The sequence below is a fragment of the Macaca mulatta genome, chromosome 2, assembly GCF_049350105.2.
Source record: "Macaca mulatta isolate MMU2019108-1 chromosome 2, T2T-MMU8v2.0, whole genome shotgun sequence".
Classification (NCBI taxonomy): domain Eukaryota; kingdom Metazoa; phylum Chordata; class Mammalia; order Primates; family Cercopithecidae; genus Macaca; species Macaca mulatta.
The window spans coordinates 40,079,775-40,088,584 of NC_133407.1; positions in this window are offsets into that span (position 1 = coordinate 40,079,775).

Sequence of the window (8,810 nt, forward strand, 5' to 3'; positions counted from 1 at the left end):
TATACATGAGGTGCAGTGAATTATTACCAGGCTGGTTCTTCTAACAAACTTTTCAAACTATGAACACGATAGGGTCAAAAAGAGATTTATATATGTGTTTGTGTGTGCATGCATTCATGCTAGGATATGCACACAGAAGTGTATGTTTCTCTGCTTGTGAGTACATGGGGAGCCAAATATTACAAATGAGAAATTTAGGTGATGACCCAGGTATTCAGAACCACTCTGTCTCTGTATATAGGTATGTACACGTACACACACGCTTATATACATTTTTTTATGTGTAAGCACTATGCAGATGTGTTATCTCTAGATAAAATGAAACATGTTGTCAAGTAACACCAACCCAAACAGGTTTTTGAGAAATGTGTCACAAGCAGAGTTTTGATGGGTTAAGATGATCTTGGAAACCTATTGTTGGAGGTATTGCATCTTTATACCTAAAGAAAGAGTTGGAAAAGAAATGGATAAAAAGAGATTTAAAAACAAAAACAAGACAAAAACTCTAGATGTGATCACTGGGTGCTTGGGATTTTAGGGAAAATGTTTGAATCATAGGGATATCTGCATTAACATGCGTCAATCCATTCCCACCCACGAGGGGAAGACAGCTTTTTGTTGGGAGAAGACTGCAGAAAATGAATGCTTTGACTCTTTTTATTATCTTATGTTTTAGTTAAACAAAACCCTGAAACTTTAATATATTTGTGGGGTGGTGTGTATGTGTATGTGTAAGATTAGAGTCGCGATTTGGGCATGTGTCTGGCAACTACTTGCAGTGAGGTGAGAATATATGTCAATAAGAGGATTCCAGGAGGGAAAGCAGAAATTAAATTAAATTTTACAGGTGTTACTCATCACAGCCCTGTAGAGTTGGTACTATTGCTAACATCATGGCACAGATGGGAAAATTGAGGCACAGGAATATTAAGTGAAGTACCCCATTAGAAAGTGTAGAGCTGGGATTTGGGTTCAGCGTCTGACTGCTTTCAAAGCCTTTGCAGCTCCCAAGGAAGGAAGAATTAGAAGACAAACAACACAGTATGCCATGAAGAAAATTCAGTAATGGCTCCCAGGCCAGGTGGACTGGGATTTAAGGTGCTCCCTTCTGCTTTCAGTGGGAGTGAAACGGGATGGTGAGTGCTATGGTTTCAATGTCAATTTCAACTCATGCTGAAACTTAGTTACTGTTGTAATAGTATTAAAAGGTGGTACCTTTAAGAGTGCTTAGGTCGCGAGGCCTTTGCCTTTATCAATGGATTAAGGCTGCTATCTTGGGAGTGGGTTAGTCATAACAAAAGTGGGGAGTTTGGCCTCCATTTCCTCTGTCTCGTGTGCTCACTTGCCCTTCACCATCTTGTGATGCAGCAGGAAGGCCCTCTCCAGATGCCGAAGCTATGCTCTCGAACTTCCCAGACTCCAGAGCTGTGAGAAATAATATCTTTTCTTTATACATTACCTGATCTGTAGTATTCTGTTATAGCAGCTAGCAAATGGCCTAAGACAGTGTGAATGAGAGAAATGGGAAGAAGTTGGGGGGCGGGGGTTACAGTGATTTCCCTAGGAAAAATTCTGGTCACATCTCCTAAACCAATTTCATTACAGGATCTGGCACAAGGTTGGCACGTAAGTGAAATAAATAAATGGAGATTCAGATGGAATACACAGAAAAATATCTGGAAGGATATACAACCAAGTTCCAATAATAGTTATTACTGAGAAATGAGAACGTGGGGAGAGAGAAACAGGAGGTTTTTTATTTACATTATTTACACGCCTCAGTTTTATTTGTAATCTATGATAGTTCAAATAGGGTTGGAATTTCCATTGTTTAGTTAATATTTTTCTAAAGCATTGATTCTCATACTTGGCTGATCACTGGAATTTCCTGGGAAGCTTTTTAAACAGGCACATTCCAGAGCTGAACAGGACCCAGGGAATCAGAATCTTCATGGTGGGTCCAGGGATCTCTGATTTAAAAGTTCCACATATGATTCTGAGGATGAGCCACATTTGGGAACAGTTGGTCTACTTATGATAAACCGTTTAAAGCACCTTCCAGCACTTTGGAAAGACTTAATTCCATATAAGCAGTTGATACACTAATTACAAATTTGCCTTATCTAGTCATTAATTTAGGTTCCCTAAGGACTACTCTGAATCCTTTGGATTAAAGGAGTAGTTGAATCTAGTTAACCTAGTTCTGATTAGTGTATAGCTATAAAATAGAAAAACATATTTTCTGAAAATATCCTACAATTAATTTTTATTACCAATGTAAGGCTAGTCTTTTCTATAATTAGTGAAAAATGCTTTATTTTTGCCGGTAGATGCCCCGATTTTAACATGAGAAAATGGAATCTCAAAGAAATGAAAAAACTTGCTTAACAATATGTAGCTGGTTAATGGCTGATCCAGGACAAATGCAAAACCCGCACTGTGATAGGCACTGGTGGGTCAATGACAAATAATATGGGGTTCCAATGTTCCAGGAACTTAGGGTACAGTGAGGGAGCCTGACAGGTGTTGTGACCGTGACTTTCAGTCAACATATCCAAGACACCTGCAGCCTAGAGTGGGTAACAATAGAAGTAGTGGGTTGATATCATTATACAACCTGGTGCCCAGAAATGAACCTGTCTTAGTTTTTCCAGAACAGAACTTAATTTCTATTTTGAACCTTATTCTGATAGTAATTGAATAATTTTAATCAATACAAGTAATCTTGCTCAGTTCAGGATTTTCTACTCCTCTGCTTCAATGGGGTTGCAGCTGAGTTCTAGGGGTCTGAAGAATGCCAAGGCATTGGGGGATGGAGAGATCCTAGTGTCATTTTCCACCTTGCATCTGCTGAGCATCTTACTTCCATCTGGTCCCTAAGGGCTGGTTTATGTAGATTGCAGCTGTGCCTTTTTATCCTAATCACAAGGCTTCTTCAAGTCTGGGTCATCCTTAGCTATTCCCACTGCTCTTCTGATTGTCCCCAGACAGTTGGTGGTTCCATGCACTGTGCTAGAAAGCTTAAGGACTCCAGGAGATGGTTTCAGACCTATCTGCTGGGAACCCCACTTGGCCACTTTCTACTTTTTTTTACATGATACTGGGCTTAGGGAAATTCCATGAGTTTTGCCAAATACTGCTCCCAGCCTGGGAATTGAGCATAGATCTTCCTTACTCTTGTATTCCCAAGTCGGAATGAGAAATCTCTTAAACATACGGCTTCCAAAAGACGTGGCTTGATGTGTGTGTGGGTGAGTGGAGGTGGGAAAGTAAATGGCTTGGGAACTCCTCTCAGGGACCCACCAGGGTTTGAATTTCTTCCTTCCCACTTAGTGACTATGATACTGGCTTTTGATATCCTAATATTCTTGTAGGGGAATTTATTTTTGAGCAGTATGATGTCAATGTCAAAGTGTTTCCCTTTGATCTCCACTCCTCTTTGCCTCAGTTTCCCAGATTGTAGATTATACAGAATAGTGTGCAGCTTACTGTGGGTGGGGATTAGAATAAAATGTCTTTGCATGACCACATGCTTTCTTTTAAGTCTTTTAACAGCATAATCTATGCCTTGACTCCTTCGGAGTTTTGAATGTCAATGCCCTCCAACCAAGACTATCCGGAACACACGAATAGTTGAATAAATTGGGTTTATTACTTGGTGCAGTGAGCACATACCATAGGGAACTGGGACGTTGTTATTAAGAAGGTGTTAGAAAGGACTTATAGGATTTGGGTTTGTGTTAAGAGATTTTGGAACGGATTTAAGGAAATAGAGTTTTGCTCTGGATTGGATGCTGCCAGGAAGTAGGGTAATTCTATGATTGGGCATCTTAATACATTTTATCTAGAAGGAGGGAAGAATAGACGGAGGCTAAAGCTATAATTGGTAAAGAAGCAGCAGACACTCATATTCGCTAGGAGAGGGAGATGGGTATTTTTGTGGCTTCGACATGTTCACGTTTTGTTTGTGTTCAGACATGCTTATGGAATGGTCTTGTTTTTGTCTGGATGCAACGTGGTCATCAGAGTAGCCTTATATGGTGTTGATGTGCTATGAAATTATTTCTGTTTAATAGGAGGACACCCAGACCTACATGTGGGTTCCAGGCCAGCTCCTAGCAAAACCAAGGCCAGGTTTCATAATATGCCAATATTATCAACCTAGTTGATAGCTCCCAAAAGTCAGGGCTGCCTTCTTTTTTCTCAGTACGTGAAAGCTCGAAATTCCAAGTTTATGTTTCCCAAATGGTTTTTTGGAATGCAAAAGCCAAGAATGAGTCACTTATGTTTTCCTATGTTCCTAAAGTCTAGCTCCTCAAAGAGAGAAGAACTTTGAGGTATCAGGGAATCCTAAAGAAAATCTCACCAATTAAAATATTATAACATTATCCTATCTGCACAATGACATTACCAGATGGTTGGTGCGATGTTGGAGGTAGCACCATGAAGGAGGACTCTGGCACAGGCTCCTCCTGGAAGAGATGACCTTTGAGATGGCTTTTTCTGTCAGAGAAAGGGAGACAGAAGAAAAATATTCTGTGAAGAAAGAAAAGCATGCATTGGCCATGTTGGGGAAGAGACAAACCAATCGTAGTGCTTGCTTTGCTCACAGTCTATCCTAAGTAAAAGCAAGAGATCTCATCCCTATTCACAGCTGATTGGCTCTGACTCACAAGTAGATACTTGGTAGGTGGGTCAGTAACCTCTGAGTTTGCCCTGCACATGAAGAGGAGCTGGGCCAATCAGACTGCCTTTTTCTCAGGAATGTGGGCTAGGAAATGCCAGCAGAAAGAGGCTGTGAGGAGCGAAGTTTAAAGCTGAAGTGCTGTGTGCACAGGAGACTTGAGGAAGAGTGGGAGCCAAGAGGGGTTATGGAGAGTCAAAGTGATGAGGAAGCAGGGACTGGAGGCAGAGAGATGGCAGGTTGAAAGAGTACGTGGTGGGGTGGCTGTAACAGACAAGTCATAGGGAGAAAAGACACCTAACATAGCAGAGTCTTATTAGCCTGGAGTGGCAGAGTGGCGATTATGCACTCCTGTGCCTCCCCTTTTTCTGCTGCTGGGGGCTGACTTGCCTAGAATCTCTGTTTCTGAACTTCAGGTCCTTTCCTCTTCCTCACCTCCACATATATCCTTACAGTTATCTTCACCTCCTAACTCAGACTTATTTGAGTTACTTGAAAGAGTCCAACTAAAGAAAGAGTAGAGAGAAGCAGGGACACGACCTAGGTTAGTGCCATCTGCTAAGACCTGGGATTTATAAATACGCTGTCAGAGCTCGTCCAATTTTAAATGACAGAAAACCCAATTCAATTTGGTTTAAGACCAAACAGAATGTATTGCCTCACATAGCTGAAAAAAGCTAGGGCCAATTAGCTTTAGCCATGCTGGATTCAGGGCCTCAGACAATGTCAGCAAGACTGTCTCTGTCTGTGTCTCCATTCTCTTTTTCTGTTTTATCTTCTGGCTCTTCTCTAGGTTTATATCTGGTGGACAGTGTCTTCTTCCTAGTTTCTCCGGCAAAAGTCTGGGGAAAGAGGATTGGACCAACTTGAATTCCAGACCTGTCCCTGAACAAATTTCCATGGCTGGCAGGACCTGGTGGATTGGTGGGACCAGTCTTTTCTATGTAATGGATAAGACCAAGGGCAGATGCTGGGTGGGCAAATTTAGCAGATGCCCACCACACTGACCATAAATATGCACATGTGCATTTGAAAGCCACCAGGAAATGAGGAGTCTAGAGAAGAAGGAAAAATATACAGTCATTATCTGGACGTGAATACATCTTTAGACTTGAATAAAAATTAGTTTGGAAGCCAATATATATTTAATCTGTTTTCATTACTTTTTTTCATCTTTCAAAATAACTTTGGAACTTCATTTAATTGTTGGTATGCAATGATTTGGGGGAAGGAGGTGATAGGACCATAATGTAGGTCCCGTATGCACCTACATTATGGTATAGCAGAATAAGTCCTAAAGTGGAAAGGGTTAAATCTGATCATGCCACCTACCAGCTTGAGTCATTTAATCCCTCTGGCCTCAGAATCTTATTGGGGATAGTCATCTTGCAGTGTTGTGGTGAGAGTTAAATACAAGATAAAATATTTTCCCAACCAGTCTGTGGTGTATGTGACTATAACCTCCTGTTATAAATGGCATTCTAAAACCTCATACTTAGGCTTTTGTAAAGCAGCCCTAGAAAGAGCGTTTGCGTATGTATGCGTGTGCATTTGTGTGCACCCATGTTTTGTGTGAACAAGAGGAAGAGTGGCATTGCTGAAGGGGCCATGCATCTGGGAACAGAGGCGTATGAGGGCTCTGAAAGGTGATAAGATCCTTACCAAACCCATGACTGGTACTTGGGAATGACTGAGGGGCTTGGGTACCACTTGAGGCTGCCCTTGCTGTGGCTGTCCACCGTAGAAACAAAGCCCAGAGAAAATGTCTAAATGGGGGAATTCACAAGGTAATTTCGAGTAGAACCTTGTAACCACCAGTACAGTAAGAGACAGTCAGCGGGAACCTGGCTTTGTAGCTCATGAGCTAAGCGCAGGGCCGGAACTCTGCTGCTGTGTCATCTACGCAACAATACATCTCCTGCCTCATTCTTCCAAGCCAGGTGAGGGATCCACTAGATAAATGGGCTCCAAATCAAAGCAGTTTTGTTTCTTCCCTCCTGATTTGTATGCATTTTACTCCCTTTTCTTACCTTATAGCTCTAAATAGAAGTTACAGAATTATGTTTACTAAGAGTGGTAAGAGCAGATGTTCTTGCCTTACTACTGATCTCATGGGGAAAGTGTTCAGTCTCTCACCATTAAATATGTTGTGAGCTGTAGAGGTTTTCTGTGTATGTTCTTCATACGGTTACGCTTTATGTCCCCACCCAAAACTCATCGTGAATTGTAATCCCCATAGTCCCCACGTGTCAAGGGAGAGACCAGGCAGAGGTAATTCAATCTTGGGGGCAGTTTCCCCCATGCTGTTCTCATGATAGTGAGTTCTCATGAGATCTGATGGTTTTATAAGAGGCTTTTCCCCTTTTGCTTAGCCCCTTTCCTCCCTGCCACCTTGTGAAGACGGTGTCTTGCTTCCCCTTTGCCTTCACCATGATTGTAAGTTTCCTGAGACTTCCCTAGCCGTGCAGAAAGAGTCAATTAAACCTCTTTCCTTTACAAAGAGGAAAGTTCTTTATAGCAGTATAAAAACAGACTAATACAGTTCTTTATCAAGTTGAAGAAGTTACCCTCTATTCCTGTTTGTTGAGTGTTTTTTTAAAATCATAAATTGGTATTGGATTTTTGTCCAGTGCTTTTTCTGGATTGATTAATATGATCATGTAATTTTTCTTCTTTAACTTGTTAATGTGGTATGGTTTTATACATATGGTGGAAAGTACATTGCTTAATTTTGAATATTGAAACTGCCTTGCATACCTGAAAAAAGCCTCTCTCTTGGTTATGTATATAATTCATTTTATATAATACTGAATTTTATTTACCAATGTTATATCAAGGATTCTTGCATCTATACTAATAAGGAAGATAAGCTGGTCATTTTTGTGTAGTGTCTTGTCTGGATTTGGCATCAAGGTAATACTAGCTACATAAAACAAATTGGGAAGTGTTCTCGCCTCTTCTATTATGTAGAAGAGATTGTGTACAACTGGTATTAATTCTTCCTTAAACATTTAGTATAATTCTCCAGTGAAATCATCTGGGCCTGGGAATTTCTATTTTTGGTAGATTTAGAAATTATGGATTTAATTTTCTTAAGAGTTATAAGGCTATTTAAATGATTTATTTCATATTGAATGAGTTATGATACTTTGTGTTTCTTGAGAAAGTGGGACATTTGGTTTATTGCCATATGCATGTTGTAGAGTTGTTCATAGTATTTCCTTATTGTTCTCTTGATGTATGCAGGGTCTGCAGTAATATCGCCTCTTTAATTCCTGATGTTGGTAATTTGTATATTCTTTTTTTCCTTCTTAGTCTTGATATAGAATTGTCATTTAATTGATCTTTTCAAAGAACCAGCTGTGTGTTTCATTAATTTTTTTTCTATTTCCAATTTCATTGATTTCTGCTTTTATCTTTATTACGTTTTTCTTTCTCCTGTTTTGGGTTTAATTTTCTCTTCTTTTTCTAAGTTCTTGAGTTGGGAGCTTAGATTATGGATTTGAGACTTTTCCTTTTTTCTAATATATGCAATTAATGCCATAAAATTTCATTTATGTACTGCTTTGGCTGTGTCTCACACATTTTGATATGTTATGCTTTCATTTTCATTTAATTCAACTTATTTTTCAGTTTCCTTTCAGACTTTATCTTTGATTCATGCATGTGTGTTGCTTGAAGATTTTCTTGTTATCTGTTATTAAACTTTGGTTGATTCCATTGTAGTTGTAGAACATATTCTTTATGATTTCAATTCTTTTAAGTTTGCTGAGGTTCATTTTATGGTCCAGGACATGGTCTATTTTGGTATATGTTCCATGAACATGTGAAAAACGTGTGTATTCTGTTGCTGTTGGGTGGAATGTTCTATAAGTATTGAATAGATTCTATTGGATAAATGTGTTTTTGAGTATTTTATATCTTATTTTCTGTCTAGTTGTTCTATTATTTTCTGAAGAGGGGAGTTGAACTCTCCACTATAATTGTGCGTTTGTCTATTTATCCTTCAGTTTTGCTTCACATATTTTTAGCTCTATTGTTTGCTTCATATACATTTAGAATTGCTATATCTTCTTGGTGGGCTGACCCTTTTATCATTATTTAATATCCTTTCCTGTTGTGGGTA